The following is an 18,968-nucleotide window of genomic DNA, read 5'->3' as shown; positions in this document are numbered from 1 at the left end:
TCACTAGATGGAATCATTTTATTGGTCATTATTTTATATGAGACCTGAGAACCCGTGTATATACTATAATGTGTATATACTATCCACCACTAACATCATATTATAACTGCGTATTAATAATAATAGAAAAAATATACCGTAAATGTCGGGCTATAAGCCGCTACTTTTTGCACACGCTTTGAACCCTGCGGCTTTTAGTCAGGTGCGGCTTTTCTATGGATTGTCCGTGATTTTTGTCATATCGTAAGACGATTTGTTTTGTGTGTTCCGCTGTTGTACGGCACTACGTTGCCTGGCGGAAGGATCGGGGTTCATGAGTGGTATGTTAGTCACATGTCCGTCCGCCAGGCAACGTAGTGCCGTACGAAGTAGCGCGAAAAACAAACTTCAAAGTAGCGCTACGCGTTCAGCGGGAGTCGTGGATGATGAGCGGCGATAAACTTGCAAGTTATGCCCAAAAAGCAAGTTATGCCCAACTCCACCGGTGGATTCTGACAGCGTGGAAAAGTGTGAAAACATCCACGATCACCAACGGATTTTGAAGGGCTGGACTGCTGCATGATGGAGAGGAGGACACCGCCACGGCCCTTCTGAGGGTGTTCGACTCTGACACTGACAATGAGGATTTCTTTGGTTTTGAAAGTGACAACGAAGGAGAGAAGCGGAGAGTGGATGACGAAGCCATCCTGAGCCTGTTTGTATCCGACACTGGAGAAGAGGACTTTGGTGGTTTTAGTGCGTAGGAAGAAGAGAAAGATGGTGGTGAATGACTGACTTTTCTTCTTGTTAAAGCTGTGTCACTGCACCTGAGCCTAAAAGGTAGGCCGAATCTATTGTTCTGGTGTGCTGTAGGTTATTGTTATGTACTACATGTGCAAATATGTACCCATAACTTGTTTTTCAAAATATTAATAAAAGTGATGTCTCCAAACAGCCATCTCTTTCCTGACAATTCCCTTTGTGCATATTCTCTTACATATGATAAGTCAACATTGAAACACCTGCGGCTTTTGGTCAGGTGCGGCTAATGTATGTACAAAACAGGATTTTCCCCTGATTTTAGCTTGTGCGGCTAATATTTAGGTGCGCTTTGTAGTCCGGGAAATACGGTATATAAAGTATAACAGCTGCTTTTACCTTGAGCCTTGACCTGTTTTTTGCTGCTAATGTGTTAATGCATCTCCAATGATTGTCCATTATTTACCAGATGTTTTTCCCATAAAAGATGCTTTCAAGTGAGGACTTTTACTTGAAGCATTCACATAAAAAGAGCCATATATTTGAAGCAGTTTACTTGAAAGTGTTACTTAAGTATAAGAAAAAATTCCCCTTCCACCAGTACTCTATCTAAACACTGACCCTCATAGACTGAAATACAGCGTCAGTAATGAACAAAATCACACTTCAACTTCGCAGCAGACTCTTATCGCCTGTGCACTTCTTCTTTTTACTACTGGCAGAGCCGGGCTAACCTTCACAAGAAGTTTTCCTTGAGAGAACTCACTACCCTAACCTGATTCTATCTTTTAAGATGAGTATTCCCTTACCTTAATCCCCTGCTAGAACAGCAAAAGGTTTCTGTTCCGAAAGTTTGATCCCTCAGGATTGGATCCCCAAAATTTGTCTGGAGTGCAGCCTAAACGAGGAGACACTCTTCACCTTCACATTCTCAACAGAACAAAAACACAAATCACGAACAAATGAACTGAACTCTAAGGTGAATGAAAGCAGGTTAATCCTTAGGTTGTAGTTATGTGCTGTGATTAAATAATGCTCAGGTTAAAATCTTGTACTGTAAGTTTTCACAAAATTGTGAAAACAATGAACATGGCACCTTTTCTTCTTGACTCACAACTTGACTTGCCCTTTAGTACCTTGCTTATGATATATTAGTTTAACTATGACTGATACATCCATTGTTTCGGTTGAAAGAACAATGATAACCGTAGAGCTATAGTACAACTAACCTTTCTAAAGGTCAGATGGAATAATGAAAAAGGTCCAACCATGACTTAATGGAAATAGCTATAAGGATCATGTTGGCAAGGTGTAAGAATGGCATCATTAACCCCTCCTGCTCTCTGATGTAGCCTCCCTTATAGACTCCTTTTCAGTTTGGGCATCTACTTTAAAGAAGGAATATAACTGAACACCTAAATAACATCCCTGCCCCCATGCAAAATGCAAATTACATTGCAAGTTTTGCAGGATCAACATTATTAGAGCACACACTGACATATCTGTAATTATTGGCCCTGGCCATTATCGTCATCCTTCGCTAATTCAATTATGTTGACACATTTGGATGACACTTCTATATGACTGTGAGACTTTGAAGGAGACTGTGATTTTAACACTAGTTGGAAGCTATAATTGAACTGGCACACCACAGAATGAAAGGTCATTCAGAGCAAGGATCAAATATTTGACAATTATGGTTCAAAGCTATTTCATTTGATGTAAGCCAACTCAGCGAGGGTCAGGGGAAATACTTTCTTTTGTTTTGCCATTGACTGTAAAAAGACAATTAACATGGGACCATAATATTTTAATTAGGGATTGTTCTATTTTAGCGCACAAGCTGTATATTTTTTTGCCTTCATCACTGCAGTAATGCTATAAGGGCCTCTCTTACTGCTGGTAGATATTGAGCTTTGAAAAACTGTCAAATCTGTAAGGGTAAATCCCTTAAAGTGCACTTAAATTAGTTATCTCTCCTTTAAGATTACTGAAATAGTTAGCAGACCTGCTAAAACTAAGATAAAGACTTGGATTTTTAGTATTTTATGCATATTGTTAAACACTAAAAGGGTCCATAATTAATATTTGCCTTTATTCTGAAGTCAGCTCAGTGTAGCCAGATATTTAACACTGGTGTTAATGTTTTGACATTTGCGTTAACACTAGTTGAAGGCCATGAATATGTGCATGTACACTATTAACGGAGATATGTTGAAACATTCATGTAAATTAACACAGAGATGCATGTTTAATAACTGTGATTTTTAACTGATATTCTGGAAAATATCATTTTTCAGTAAATCAATATTTTCTGGGTGTATGTCTACATTAAAGGTTGGGTAGGCTGCATGATCTTGGCATTATTTGACACAAATAAAAGCTCGACATAACTTTTCAGCACATTAAAGGAATTAAAACTAATGCTTTAATCCCCAAATGATTTACCTCTCCACATTAGAAAAGCCCAGCCTAACTATCCACTTAGTCATTTGTATTTGTTATTGATGCTATTTGTTACTGTGTAATCTTTAAAATCTTTGTACAGCACTTTGGCCAACATTTTGTTGTTATTAAATGTGCTATATAAATAAAGTAAAGTAAGTAAAGTAAAATCATCATCAACATCATTTATGTTTGGATCACGGAATGACCCACAAAGTCCACACCAGGTATAGGTTCTGCAAATATCTACTTATGAAAATGCCACTGAAACAGCGAGAGACTGTTTTGAGATCATTAGCCTTTGTTGTTCGTGGTTCTTCATGTTTTCTGGGTTAGGGTTAGGTAGCTTTAAATACCACTGTTAGCATGGCACATTTTCTAATCAGAACTGAATCATGATGTGCAATTTGCAAGATATGCTGATTTCCTGTTTACAATCGCACTTGTTGACGAATAATTTAGCGAGCTAAAAAAAAAAATTGCAAAAACAAGAATAATAAATCAGAGTAACTGAAATATTATCAGACGAAAATAAATCACAGTCTCAGAATCTCAGTGCTATGATAATATTTCTAACTCATTTCTTAATGGAATGTTAATTCCATTTGACCTAGAATATTTTTTTCATTTTGTATATGCATTTTTCAGAGGGACTTAGAAGTCCCTCTGAATAAAAGTCTGATTCATATGCTAGAAATGTCGGTGTTATGTAATGCTAATGACTTTTATGTTGCCTTGGTGGAATGTTTTACTTCTCAAACATGCACCAAAATATTTTTGCAACTATACACACACACATGCAGGGGCACACAGAAAACGCACAATAAAACACTCTACTTCAATACTTCAAAAGACTCATCTGATACAATAAAGAAGAAGACGGCTGAGAAAATGTAATCGGCAGCACCAGATTGGTTCCAAAGAATTCCTGATCTGTTTTTTGTCCTTCACTGCATTACATTTTGTCAGGTGGACAAAGTTGTCAATCAAGCTAGCAAACCTATTTTACGTTGTCAATAGGACAGAGGAGAGAGTGTTCATTCCTTCAATAGAGGGCTAGAGATTAAAGTAGGCCAAGCAGAGAAGAGGTAATTTTCTGGGGTGATGTATTGACACTAAGACTCGATCATCTCCCACATTGTATTTCAGATGTGCTCGTAGACAGCCAGACCACGGAGAGAAATACTGGTCCCACCTGGCATATGGTCCTGCTAGTTTTTATATGAACAATTTCTCTTTTACTTTACCTGTTAAACTTTTCATAACAAGTAGTGTGCTTGTGTGGCTTTGTTTTAGTCCAATGCTGCAAAAAAACCATCAATGCATATTTTTCATCTACATTTAAATGAGTTGCTTTGTTGTACCTTTGAGCTTTGAACTGTAACTCTGATTAACTTGGGCTCATTTTGTAGATCGCTGATTGATTGAAATAAACAATGCCACTGGCCAGTATAGCAGCATGAATGCCAAATTCACTTAACTGGATGTGACACTCAGTTAGAGAAACAGGAGGAGGAGGAGATGTGATGTGTGATTTTTGCAGACTAACATTGCAAAGCACTCCGGGAAGTTGTTAATGAGACAACAAGGAATTAACAAATAACCTCTGATTAAGTGCAAGCATCTCAACACATTTTTGTAAATTGCCTTGAGATTAAGGTCTATATTGCATCGATTTGAGAGTCATGAAAAACTTGTCCCATGGCTGCTTTTCTTAAATCTACATTTACTCATTCCTTAGCAAGCAGAAGCAGCCTATGGACAGCCAAAGAGAAATTGGATATTCTAAGTGGAAAAGTGCCAGATTGCATAAAACCTTCTTAGTGTGGTTAAAGACATTTGCTGCATAAGGGGTTAACATAAGTATTCATTGCATGAATATTCTATCAAAACTATCCAGAGAACATACTGATCACAAGCTTTTAAATAACAAAAATGCAAGCTGAGCATGTTGAGTCAGAACTGTCTTCTAATCTATTATGCTACCAATAGGTGAACAAAAGTATCAGTACTGTACTACATTACGGTCTCTATGCACTACAATTTAATGATCGTGTCAGCATTTCTGTTCAAAGGCCTCACTTCTGATCAGATAAGCCTCTCGTTTCCTCCCCTTATTTGAATTCCCTTGAACTAGAAAATGGATCTTTTCCCTGTCTATAAAGGAGCTGAAACAGGATCCAGGAAGGGCTTTCGGAAAGGAATTCTGATTAACAACATAAAAGAATATTCAATTCCACGGAAAATTAATGGGCTAAGAAACTTTTGGAGTAAAATTGGAAATTAGTGAGGAAAGTGAAAGTCATTTTATGTTTTATTTCTAAGACCGCAGTGGTTGCTTTGTGAAAGTTGACGTAAAAGTGTGTTACGATGATGTAAAAGTGTGATCAATTTAATAGACTAGTAAACAAGATGATCAAATAAAGTTCAAGGAATCTGTACTGAAGTAAAACTTTTAAATCATTAATAATAAATACAAACCATAAAATTTGTCTCCATTAGGTTGTTAACAAAATAAATAGCCACACATTTTCTCTCTCCTTGTCTTATTTTGCTGGCTTTGACCTTGAATGTTTGCCCATTACACTACCAATGCTCTGACAAGTATCCATCGCAGCCTCAGGGAGCTGATGCACAAAGATAATGAATCAATTGTTGCCTTTATCCATGATCCAAAGGTATGATAACTCAAGTCTGAGCCTGTTCGCCTGAGAAACTGTTAATCCTCAAGGGAGTGACCGGAGGCTATGGAAGAAGGATAAACTGATTCAGAAAGGGGTCACTGTCTGCTTCTCATGCATCCTCTTTACACCAGATGCTACTGAACGAATGTCCGGCCTGAACATGTACGTAAGAATAAAATAAAAATATCTAACTTTTAGAAAAAAAACATTAGACATGTTAATCAAATTGAACTTTTTCTTTTTTAACATTAATATAATCTAATGAAGCAAATCTCCAAAAATCCCCACCCCTCGCCAAAAAAACCCCAAAACATAAGTTCATACCAGTTTTTGTCCTTACAGTATTCACTTTACTTCACAGTTCAAAATAATTATTTATTAGCACCAGCCTTGTGAATATTGGTTCACAGGTTTTTCTCTAGTGGCATGAATGAGTCAGAGTTGATGATTAACAACATCACAACATGTTGGATGTTATCATGGGGCCCAAAATATATATTTTGTGATTTTCTGACTTGCCCTGGGTTTTGTTTTTTTGTTTTTGGGAGGGGGGGTTCAATATCTAGTGAAACATTTTAACATTTATTACATGGATTGCCATAAAAATAGCTCTTAGAGGATGTGAAAAAAGTCTTTCCTGACGTCAAAATAGAATGTATTTACTTAACTCTACAGTGATCCTGAGTAGGGCTGAACGATATATCGCATTTGCGATAATATCGCGACATGATCAAGTGCAATTTTCTAACCGCAAAGGCTGCGATTATACTCTGGACATGTCCAAATTCATGGGCTGCATCCTCCTGAGGCCGCATTTGTAGACCGATTACGTCACAGCGACGTGCCGAAGGCTGTCCAAATTACTACCATATCCCAGAATTCATAGCGCGGCCCAGCCAAACTCCAGTTTCCAGCAATGGCGGCCGCTACTAAGTTTTAAAATTACTCATACTAATCTTTCAGGGTCACAAAATAAACTTTTAACATATTTTCAGGCGAGAAAGTAGTTGTGTAAACATCAAATATCTGCTCGGTTTATCAAGATATCCCATATTTGCAAAAGTGCTTCGACGTTTTCAGAGGCGTCTGCTACCCACCAGCTCGACAGCTAGCCGGGAGCTCGAGGGTTACTGATGCGGCCGAGAACGGCACAACTCCCGGCACATCATTTTCAGATCACCGCGGAGTTTCGCTGCTCGGGTTAAACGTAATATATAAGTCACTTAGACAACCTAAAAATGTTATTGTTGGGCTTTTTTCAGTGTTTTGTTTGTTCGTGAGTAAATCGGTTTGGCTGAGATTAAAGTTATTAGATTAGATAAAATAAAACTTTATTAATCCCCCGGGTGGGTTCCTCCTTGGTTTTCACACAGCTGACTAAACGTCAAACAGAAAACTTATTAAACAGAAGTATGAGACAGTCGAGAATTTACGCCAGTGTCTGGTTATATTTTAGATAGCAAGAAGCAGACGGCCGAGTTTATTAAACTCCACCGAGACAGCGGTGACGCTAATCAGAACTAGACCGTCCAATTTCACGCCTTTAAATTTTAAAGGCGTGTTTGTGTGTGTGTTTATACAATTGCTATTATGTTTGCACTTTATGTGTAATGTTACTGACTGCAAAGATCAGTAAGATGTGTGTATTTTTTATTTATTAGTTTTATTTATTTAATATTATTTTTTAATTGAATGACTGTCTAGTAGTTCACAGATGTCGAAAAACTGAGTGTGGTAAAGCCACTGATTTTTTTTATGTATATTTCTACAATCTGCACATTGTACTGACTTTCATTTTAATGTTTACACCAGGGTTCCTTGTCAGCACTTTATGCTCAGATGTTTGTAAGCTAAAAATAAACTATTGTGTATGTTCAAATATACTGTTGTGATTGAAGAAGTTAAATAAAAATGTCAGTCATCAATTCATGCATCACCTCATGTCATCATAACAGAGGTCTGTCTTCCAGGAAAGAACAGTTTAAAATTAATGTAATATAGTATTGGCCATGCTATATGATGTATTGCTTGTCTTTGTTTAATAATACAGAAGACAAAGACCTTAAAAAATAATCGCATATCGCATCGCAATCGCAATATTGGGGCAAAAAATCGCAATTAGATTATTTTCCATAATCGTTCAGCCCTAATCCTGAGTCTATGGATTCATGGGACATGCATCAGTAATTTCAGAACTCTAAATAAAAATAATCTTCCACTGAATTAGGGATTAAGTGTTATTATTTGGAGATATGCAATTATTATTTACATTTACTGAAGACTTTATTCGGTGCTCCTGTTTAACAGCTGCTGGTAGTGGTGGTGTAATGATGTGGGGGATGTTTTCTTGACACACATCGAGCACTATGGCTCAGTGCAGCTTACAGCTGGCGATAACCATGTCACAAAGCTCAAATCACCTTAAACTAGCTTCAACTATCACCACATCTGGATCAAGCAGAGAACCTTTGAAATGTGGTGGAAAGGGAGATTCACATTATGGATGTGCAGCCAATAATAATAGTGTGATGTTTCCTTGTTGACTATATGTTATGAAAAACTGAGGCAATTTTGAAGGCAAAAGGGGGGTTCTATTTGTTAGTAATTAAGTAATATTTACCTTATACTGAGTCATTAAAGGTTGATTACTTCCTTAAAGCAGGTCTTTAAAGCTAAATATAATTTTCCAAATGCACACTTTCTTTCAGTGTTAGACTGATTTTTCAACCTTTTCTAGATCAGCACCTGTAGTTTCACCCAGTTAATCATTTTAAGCACTGCAATATTATTTTCTTCCTAAATCTGCACAGCAACATACATGTCATTTTGTTAAAAATGCATCTGTGCTGCATCCACACAGTCTTAGTGGTGCGAGGCTTCATCATTAAATTAAGGTGACTTCTGATTCAACTATCTTTTAGTACACAACTGACATTGGCATACATTTCAATTTACAGTCATATTTATAAATTTTTATGTTCATGTAATCCTTTTGCTCATCATGTAAGGGTTATTAGTGTCTATTTCAATGATGCCCATAAAAACTGACATTATGAGATACAGCGCCTGTGAGAAGAATACCAATAGAGACCCCCTCTTTGACTCAGCTGCTGCAAATAAGCACATAGTTTCTTGTTGGAAATTTTCTGAAACACATGCATTTGCAGTAGAAGTCAATCAGCTTCAGTCAATCAATTACGAGCAGCACTGATGATTACGCTGGAGTGTGCGTTTCATGCAGAGCATACCGAAACGAGTTTCTCCTTATCTACAGTGCAAGCTTTGCTTGTTTGGCTGGTATGTAGGAATGTTTTTGGGGTTTTTTCTTCGTAAAAGCATACTTTCTATTACTTATTAATATGTACACTCATGAACACTGATGAGACAGAAATGCAATAGGATTGTTTTTGCATTTTTATGATATAAGATGTGCTAGTTGTTAATCAGTGGTTATAATTAATGCCTGTGTGAATTTAGATTTAGTACTGTGACTCCTGTCGAGGGACAAACTGCAACTCCCAAGACAACCTTTTAAAATTCACACTCCCTGACTATTATTTGAATTCTCCCAAAGATATCAGTTATACTTTAATCTCTTACTTTCTCAATTTTGCAGCACTTTCATATTAACAGTTAGGTTATTGTAATATTTATCTATCTGTAATATTTGAATAACTAACAGGTCTTCTCTTTCCAAAAACAGATGACCTATCAAAGAGATGCACTCAGATTCCGTATCAAGTAAGAACTAGAAAGCTACTTTCAAAGCTACAGCAGATTATCTACTTATGTGGAACTTCACAGTACTGAGGAAAATGTTTTATTCCTAGTCCAGTTGGTGAGTAGTTGCACAATGTTGCTGTCTGTCAATAGGCAAAATTGCTTGCAACGATGTCTAATGTGCTATACTGAAAACTTCCTTTAATTGATATGAATAATAGCAGCATGGCACTGTTGCCTATAGTTTGCACAGACGATGTCTGGAAACATTTGCCAACTAATTCATTTTGAAATGTGTTGGTTGCAGCGGTAAGGTATCTTCATTCTATATTTTTCACGTGCATATAGTAAATACTGATTATCCTCTGCATATAAAGTAAGAGCCGCACAGCTTGGGAATCATCCAATGCATTGGTTTGTACAAAACAACATTTTAAATATTCACAGTGAGGTTTTTACTTGTTGAAATGCTGATTATTCCATTTTAAAACAGCCACTTAAATAACCTCAGAAAAAAATGCCAGTGCTAATGTGACTAAAGATACAAACATTTAAATTATGCTAGTGTGTGCCACAGTCCACATCCATCAGGCTTAATGCTTTTGACAGTTCTGAGCAACAGCCCCACAGACATATCAGCTCTATGAGAGGACAAACAACACTTCAATCAACACCTGTCAACCCTGAATAATTGTCACAGAAAAATCCAAACTCATACATTGGCAAACATTCTAGTTTTTAGAGAAGTCAGGACTATAGTTTTGAATCACCTTGATGAGTACCATAGCCATCTGTCACATTGGCAGGCACTTGTGATTTCCAGGTGATGAAAAAACTATGTGACATTGAATTCTTGCATGGCATGTGATTGTGCCTTCTGACTCAGACTGTCCTGCTGGGTGAGCTACTGATTTGTGTGGCATGTCGCTTGGGTGGAACAAAGCTCCGGAAGTTGATTAAACAAAGTCATCTAACTGATATACCAACACTTGCTGGTTAATTCAGAAATGGCTGTTTGAGTTAGGTACAGCATGCATTTTAAACTAACACAATTAACAGATGTTACCTGCAAGACCAGTACTTCTTAGCTTAAGTTTACTGGTATTTGGTGTCTGGTATGCTAAGTTCTTTTATAAAGAAAACACGAATAGTAAAATAAGCTTCTAATATAAGACATCAATCGGCAATATATACTGGAACCTTAATCAAATGCAGTAATTAACACATTATGTTCTTAGCTAAATGAATAGAAGATTCTATTGAATGTTAAACTTCTATTTAGATTTAACCATATTCAATTGGTTGTCAATTTCCACCTGTGGTTCCTTATGTATACCTTAAAAGCAGTGATGAGGGTATTATATTATTCAAATAAAAGTCAAAATATCTGTTTTTTTCCATTGCAAATCTGACAAAGAACTAGTGCAAATAGATTGCTAATCCCAGTTATAAAAGAAAGGTAAAAATAGATGTCTGGCAATTATTGCTCTTGGGTTCAGCTGCCTGAGGGTACTTCGTGTGGGTGTGAACATAACTCGATGAAGGCAGGTTTATTTGGCTTGCATGACCTGGTCTTAGTGAAGGGAAGATGCCAAAGCTTAACCGGTTATTTAAAGCAATGCATTGAACTTTTACTGAAAAACATAATAAAAATAAATAAATGAATAAATAAATAACCAGAAGGCTCAGGAGGTTTCCTACATTTCTTTTCAACTAAGGAAAATAAATCAGATTTACCACAGTACCGGTAAATGACCATGGAATGAATTACTTGAATGCAAAACATATATTGTATTGCTTTCCTGAACTTTTCTTGTCTCTGTAATACCAAACTATGCATAGAAAAATATATGAAAATTGCACAAGTATACTCTAGGGAATTTACAGAAAATGAGTGGGCGTCATGTGTCCTGCCCCCTGCATGCACTATCCAGCATCCTAGCCTACACCAATCCTTGTGTTTCCAGGATTGAGAGAGAATCTGATGCAGTCTGATATGATCTGATCACCTGCTGTCTGTTACATTTGAGAAAAGCAACTTCAGATATTAGGCAGACTTGATTCTCCCAAACTTGTCTGGACTTCATATCTGAAACCTGCTACAGACACAATCATTAGAAGATATGTATTGTAAAAAATATTGTGTCATCCCACTAGCCCTGGGAGATCATGTAGGATAACTACAATAAACTCTACTGTCCATCTAACAAATGGCAGTGTGCTGGATGTATCTGGTAACTAGTTTCATGGAAGCAGACTGCTCATTGTTAGATGGAGACAAAGTCTTACAATCATGACCCCATCCTGCAAAGACAGCAGCAATCACAAAGACTTTTCTTGAAGAAGATAAGTTCTTAATTTTTATTTCTTTTTGTAATTATAAGTAAGACTTGACAAAATAAGTATTTAAAATTATGTTTTCCATGCTTTTTTCTTTTATTATTCTAGAAAAGAGCATTATGGAAATGTGTGATGATGTGTGTGGTAGTAGTTACGCTAAAATAAACAGGGTATACAAACAGAAACTGATAGAACAGCTCATTAAAACTGATGTCTATAATGATATAAGAAATATATTGTAATATTTAAATTATTGTAAAAGTCCAACGGTAAAAATTTATTGTGTCATCTACCTCTGCCTCTATCTGTGCTTCACCCCAGTCTGCAGCACAGATAGATAGATAGATAGATAGATAGATAGATAGATAGATAGATAGATAGATAGATAGATGGATGCTTTATTGATCCTGCAAGGGAAATTACTGTGTTAGAGCAATAAAACATTTAAAAAAATCTACTCTAGACTCTATGATTAGCTAGTTCAGCTAAGGTTGCCCCCACTGCTCTGCACAGGCAACACCCTGCCTGGTTCTCCATGCAGGTTGTGCATGTAGTCATACCCTGTGCTCCAGTGTGGCCCAGCTAAATATTCCATCAGTCACCCATTCATTCAGTTCTGCTGTAATGCAACCAGCATACTGTGAATGTTGAGTAAAGCATTTTACATTATTATAGAATTTATAAAATGATTCTGTCGGTCATTCTAAGAGGTGTTATTTTTTTTATAATCGTTCAAACCTCAAAATCTATAAAACATCTTCTTCCCATTCTGACAGTATAAACAATATGTAGAAGCTGACAAATGGAGAAACATACTATCAATGGGCTTGATGGAGTCCCCTGGAGGTCAAGGCGTGCTAATATTTAGAGAGTGTGTGATATTCAAAAGACAGTAAAAGATATAAAAACTACTTGCATCATCCTTGGGACTAATCTGAACTGTTAAAATAAAAATTCCCATTAATGAAGAAATTCAGATCCTGCTCATTTCTGAAGAGTTTAAGGCTAAAGCATAAGTTGAGATGTGGGCAATCATGACTCAAGTGGTAGAAGAGATGTTCACCAATTGCATTGATGCATTCCAGCCCCTCCACATGTGCAGGTGACTTTGAGAATGACTCTTGTTTTTTGAGTTTGTATGAAACTGTGATGAAAAACATATTACCAAGGTTAACAAGACTGCATACGTGCAGACTATATACCACTGTTCCATCTTCCTTAATAATAATTATTTTTTTTGAAAATACAAATGCAGAAAAATGTTCACAAACTGAATCACTTGCTTTGCATCCGGAGCCATGTTTTGTACCCAGTTTTGTTGCAATTCATATTACTGTGCACAGTAATATGAATTGCAACAAAACTGGGTACTCAAAAGCAGTACTGAGTACACGACTTTCACAGAGTGTGAATGAAGTCAGAATATTTTTTTTTTTAAGTTTCAAAAAATCATTTGAATGTGTGTTTACTTTGAATTGCTTTCTATTTATTTGCAATTCAAGGTGCTCACATGCTTACCCCTGCTGGAGAAGGATGAATACCTCGTGTCCTTCAAGTCTGTGTCCTTATTGGAGTCATGCAGTGGTCTTTACTAAGAAATGGCTTTCAGGCATTTGTGAAAGGGCAGAGAAGTCGAAGACAAAGGCTACAGAGAGAGAGCGTCTGATGTAACACTTTTTTATAATACCACAATATGCAAATGAAAAACTAGGATTTTTTATTTTTATTTTAATTGAAAACCTCATTCTGCATTTTATTTTTTCCACAGCCCTATAGATCTAAGTGCTTCCACACCACTAAATATTGTCTCCAGTTGGAGGCCACTCAGTCTGTCCTCAACAACAGCAATGAGAGCACTGCGACTAAATCTACTCACTGGAGTTGTGGTGTAAAATATTTTTATTTTGTCTAAACTTAAATGCTCTAGGCTGTGGAAAGCTTGAGTTTTACAATTTCACACATGCTGTTAATGGTGTAGTTTTGAGAAACCAGCTGCAAGGAGCTCTGTGAGGTTTGTTTCCTCATGAATAAAATCAGGTGCAGGATTTAACTATTTAACAGGTTTAGGTAGATGTTTTTGTGTCTTTGATGGCTCGAGTGCTTACCTTGTCAATGGCAGGTGTGATCGACATCGGTACGTCTCTTTGGGAGGAAAACCAGTAGGATAATAACAAGTCTGCCTACACCCTCGGGTCCATTTCTTGCCACTAATTTTAAACTGTCCCGCACCTTATCTGGAGATCCCCATAAAATAGGAAATTCTTAATGTGTTTGAATGCTGGGTAATAGCACTTTGTCAGTACAACATTATACAGTCAAGGCATCTATTGGATAGGAGGTAACATCTGTATCTTACTTATAAAGAGAATATGGCAACGCAATCAAGTATTCACTTGTCAAAGGTTTCAAAGAAATCAGAAATTACACCCACACACAGACACACTGCCACAACTAACAAACACTTGGATGTTGTTTATCACCGGGTGTGCATATGTACAGGTTTTTGCATGGGGTTGCTAAGCTGTATGCTCAATTGGAAGCAGGTGCAGCGTAAAGACCTAATCACATTTGCGGCTCATTACCCAGTGACTGTGTGCACATATTTGCCTCTCTGTGTCCTTATTAATCAAGCACAGACAACCCTAAGTGCTCCTCTCCACTTTTCCACATGACTTGCTACAAGCAACAGTAGAGCACAACAACCTGATGAGACCACCTGCTGCTGTCTGCTTTTCCAACACCTGCAATGCAAACGTTCATAATTTCTCACTTGACCTCTAACCACTTGCCAATTGACAGAGTATCAGTTTTTTGACCACTCGATTGCTGTCATGCTTCTATCCAAGAGGTCACAACATTTGGGATTTCTTTGTTCTATGAATTTCTTAATTGTATAAGTGGTCAATCATTTAAAAAAAAAAAGGTATTAGATGTTTTTTCAAGAGCTAAAGGGACATTGAGTAATGGAGTAGTCAAAAATAAATAAATAAAATGAAAATAAATGTTGGCTTAAATTGGTCAGTTACTCTGTGAAAATATTCAGTGACTTTATAATGGGAAAAAACACCTCTAATCCTATTTTTGTACACATTATTTTTAATATTCTGTCTTTAAATGCACGTAAATGCATGGAATTTCTAATGCCATTGGTAGACAAACCGTCCTAGTTCCCTCTCTTGTGCTTGAATATTAATGACATTTTATAAAAGCCATGCCATTTAACAGTGAGGTTATATCTACTACCAACAACATTCTTAATAACATGGAATAATGGCTTAAAATTGAATGATAATGAAATTAATTATGAAAACCAGTTTGACTCCCAGGAGTCTAATTTGAATCTCTTTTAAATGTTTTAGGCAAGGGTTAGATATAACATTGACATTCAAAAATGCTGACCTTTAAAACATGTCCACTAGTCTAGACATGTTGAGCAAAAGAATTTACAAATGAGAAGTAGTAAGTTATGATACTGAAACTATTCAAAGAATTTATGTTAGATACACATAGACAAACCTTTGGTGACAGTTTCTCTGTATTTTCTGGACAAAACCAGCTTTGATGTTAGATGACTGTATAGTGATGTCAAAACGCCGCTGTCATTAAGTATCTGCTTAAATTTCTTGTTAAGTTCAGTCAGACATGGCAGCAGTTATCAAGCTGAGCAGCTCAGTTGGTCATGGTTAGGAGGATCAAAAATGAAAAATTCTCCTATGATTTATAACTATGTACATTCAGAGATGAAAAGGGAAATACTACAACAGTGGCACAAAAGCATACCTTGGTGAATTGGCAAAGAACAGATAAAAATAGTCTCGAGCCTGTGATACATTATGAGAATTTGGACGAACATATTTCCTTGATGCACTGTCTTGTTTGCAGGAGGTATGCTCGGTATGGGGAGTCCTGTTGGGGTTTGGTTTCCATTGTTCCTCTGTATTATCTCATATGCTGTGCATGTTCCCACAGTCTCCAAAGGACCTCGGTTCCCTTTTCAGTGTGGCCCCAGAGACACATAGAGCACTGTCTAAAGTACAGTAACTGGGACACAGAGCCTCACAGTCCCAATAAACGAAGGTATAAAGACAAAGGAATAACAGGCTTAAACCATGAGATGAATATTTTATTGGATATACATAACTCGGTGTCCATTAGCAGTCAAAAAATGGTGAGACCATGGCGCAAAAAGCATGCACTCTCTCATGAGTTTTTTCTTTTCTTTCTTTTTTTGTCTGCCCATTTTCGCACCTCCCCTCTCCTCAGACACACAATAGATGGAGCATTGCATCCAGTTGTCGAAATTAGGCACAGAATCAGTCTGTGGATATTATTTGCACTTGATGCATGTTGTATGGTAGAATTACACCAATGGACCAATGTTCTGATGTTTTGCTGTTATTATTGTGAATTTTTTCACAATTTTTTACAAGGTAAAACTCAAGAGCAGTCGCAGGTCCATAGTAGTTAAGCACGTCTTAGTACTTTATCTCTGTAGTGCTTACTGTTTTCAGTACTGCTTAAGCTTAAGAAGAATAAATTCCATGTTCAGTGTGAATTTGACAGAAAGAAGAGTTTTGTGTTGCTGTTGGGTTTTCTAATGTCTTTATTTTCATTCTTTCTCATTGGATATTTTTAGCACCACATTCAGACTTTGATTTAATGTCATTATTTGGCTTTGGTGGTTCAAACCCACTGTGCTTCATTACAGCAGACACTTTACAGTAATGGTGCAATTCCCAGTTTGGTTTACAGTGTGGTTTCTACACAATATTGACATCTTGCACTGCTGAGATTGACTGGAGAGAAGGGCTGCTCTGTCACAAACAAAATGTATGTTTCCAATGTAAATTAGTGAATTTTCTTTTCTTTTAAAGGCCTCTCAAACACAGCATTAATGGTGGTCCTCAAAGCATAAATGGATTCTCAACAATTTTGCACCCAAAAGAAATTAATAGTCTTAGGTTACGTCAGCATTTTTAAGTTTGTATTATTTATAATATTTGCAGTCTAGCATGAGGTATACAGTATTTGGATTCAGCAGATGCTTTGACTGTGTGTCTGAATTGGCGCTCAGGAACCTTGGGGAGGCACTCTTCTACACTGTCAGACCCTGAATCTCTATCAGGATTCATTCTTATTCAAATTGCATCATGGTAGCTCATAAACATAGCATTAGATTATGGAAATGAGAGGTCTGCATCTATTCTCATTTAATTCCTTTAGGGAGACATTTAATTTAAACAAATAAATAAATAACAGCAGCATCAGGTGTTTATAAAGGGTATTGTGTAAATTTAGTCAGGCAAACTGTATAATAATCACTCTATTTGACTATGTGCGTTCAATCATCCATCACTGAACACTTCATTAAGGCTTTTAAATATGTAGGACACTTGACTTAAGACAGATGTCGGGGGGAATTTGCTACTTGTCATTCATAGTGACATATAGATAGTCCAATAAACTGTCCGTTATTGGCAGGTAGTCTGTGTCTGCTGTTGAAACAAAAAGTAACAAGTAATCAATGACCTTCAAATATTGGCAACTTATCACCAACCTATCAAATTTTTCATAATATTTTTTCTTTCTTTACAAATGTGCATCTTGGTGCACAAGCATGGGTAATTAGAGAGCTCTTTAAAATTGACATAACCAGAATAGCGGGCGCAGTGGTTAGCACTGATGCCAGCAAGAACAGCAAGAAGATCCTTGACATATCCTATTCTGGGGTATTTAAGGATTATGTCAAATTGTTATGGGCAATCAGGTCCCTGTACAACCATAGTGAGAGGCTGGTTCCTAACATCAATAGTAAGTCGGACTCAGTTTTTGGTGGCAGCACTGCCCTTTGTCTGTTCATAGTTTTTATGGACAGAATATCTAGGCATAGCTAGGTGGTGGAGGGTCTCCACTTTGGTGGACTCAGAATTAATGAAACCTTTACCGTCAATTATTGATTCATAGTTCATAGTGTTTATGGAGAGACTCTCCACCACCAAGTGTAGTGCAGTCATTCGAAAAGCACTAAATATCGTCCACATTGAAAGGCCAGTTGAGGTGTTTCAGGCATCTGACTAGGATGTCTCCTGAAGACCTCCTAGGTGTGAGGTATTTCGGGCAGCAGGCAGAGAGTCTCAATTTTTTCAGTGATAATAAAATATCTCATATCTCTGCTCCTTAGAAGTTGCAGACCACAAAACCATTTTCCTTCTTCCTTCACATTAACTGAAATCAGTTGATTACAGGCAAAATATGCATCAGGAAAACACGCTTGATGATTGATTTTTTTTTCTAATTCTACATTGTGCAGATAATATAAATATATGAATATAGTACAGTAATGCATTACATTACTGCATAACAGAAAAATGTAATGTGTTTATGCATTACATCCAGCACTGCTGGCAATGACATACTTAGATGTGACCACTGTGGAACAATTATTCACTGCAGCCCTTTTTAGGCCGGCGCTCTTCTTGAGTAGAATACCAGCTGACATCTAAGCTTGCTGGGGTCCTGGCTAGTTAAACATCTCGACCTTCACAGCTGACTCTTGACTGAAGCTTGACCTGAGTTGTTGTCGGTAGGATTTGCATAAGCAAGACTGTTTGCACGTACACATTTCATCTCAGCGTCTACCAGTGACTTTATTTCTATTCTTACCTCCGATTCTATATTTAGTAGCATTCATGTACACTCAAAAAAATGAAACGTTGACTTTAATTAAAATTATTTTGTCAACAGGTTCCACGAAATTGAATTATGTTAGTTTAAAGCAAAAATCTTTAGTTCATCTAATTTAAAAAAACTACTTAAGATTAACAAGACATATTTAAGACTAACTAAATCAAGTTATGTTGTATGAACATAGATGATATATTTTCAGGTTAGATAGTTTAGATTAGTTACTTCAACACATTTCTTATTTGTGGCAGTAAAATGTTAAATTTAAGTTAGATTAATTCAAATATTATATTTTCAGCCACCTTGTGCTTTATTAATTAGTTTTACATAAATCTATTTTGTCAACAGGTTCCACAC

The 18,968-nt window shown here is 36.8% G+C and overlaps 1 long non-coding RNA gene across 1 annotated transcript in view; it reads left to right on the top strand.

Moving 5' to 3' along the window:
• The first annotated feature begins 323 nt into the window (after window positions 1-323).
• The window catches only part of LOC146701656 (uncharacterized), a 44,904-nt gene continuing 26,259 nt past the window's right edge, over window positions 324-18,968 (top strand). Inside the window, exon 1 of the long non-coding RNA XR_014922377.1 lies at window positions 324-819. This is a non-coding gene — a long non-coding RNA (uncharacterized LOC146701656). The remainder of the gene's footprint in view (window positions 820-18,968) is intronic.

Source organism: Copadichromis virginalis, linkage group LG9 (assembly GCF_057382275.1).
Source record: "Copadichromis virginalis isolate Kocher_CV1m ecotype Utaka linkage group LG9, C_Virginalis_male_GT1.1, whole genome shotgun sequence".
Classification (NCBI taxonomy): domain Eukaryota; kingdom Metazoa; phylum Chordata; class Actinopteri; order Cichliformes; family Cichlidae; genus Copadichromis; species Copadichromis virginalis.
Note: the sequence above shows the minus strand (reverse complement) of the source record. Positions and strands in the feature narration are given on the sequence as shown.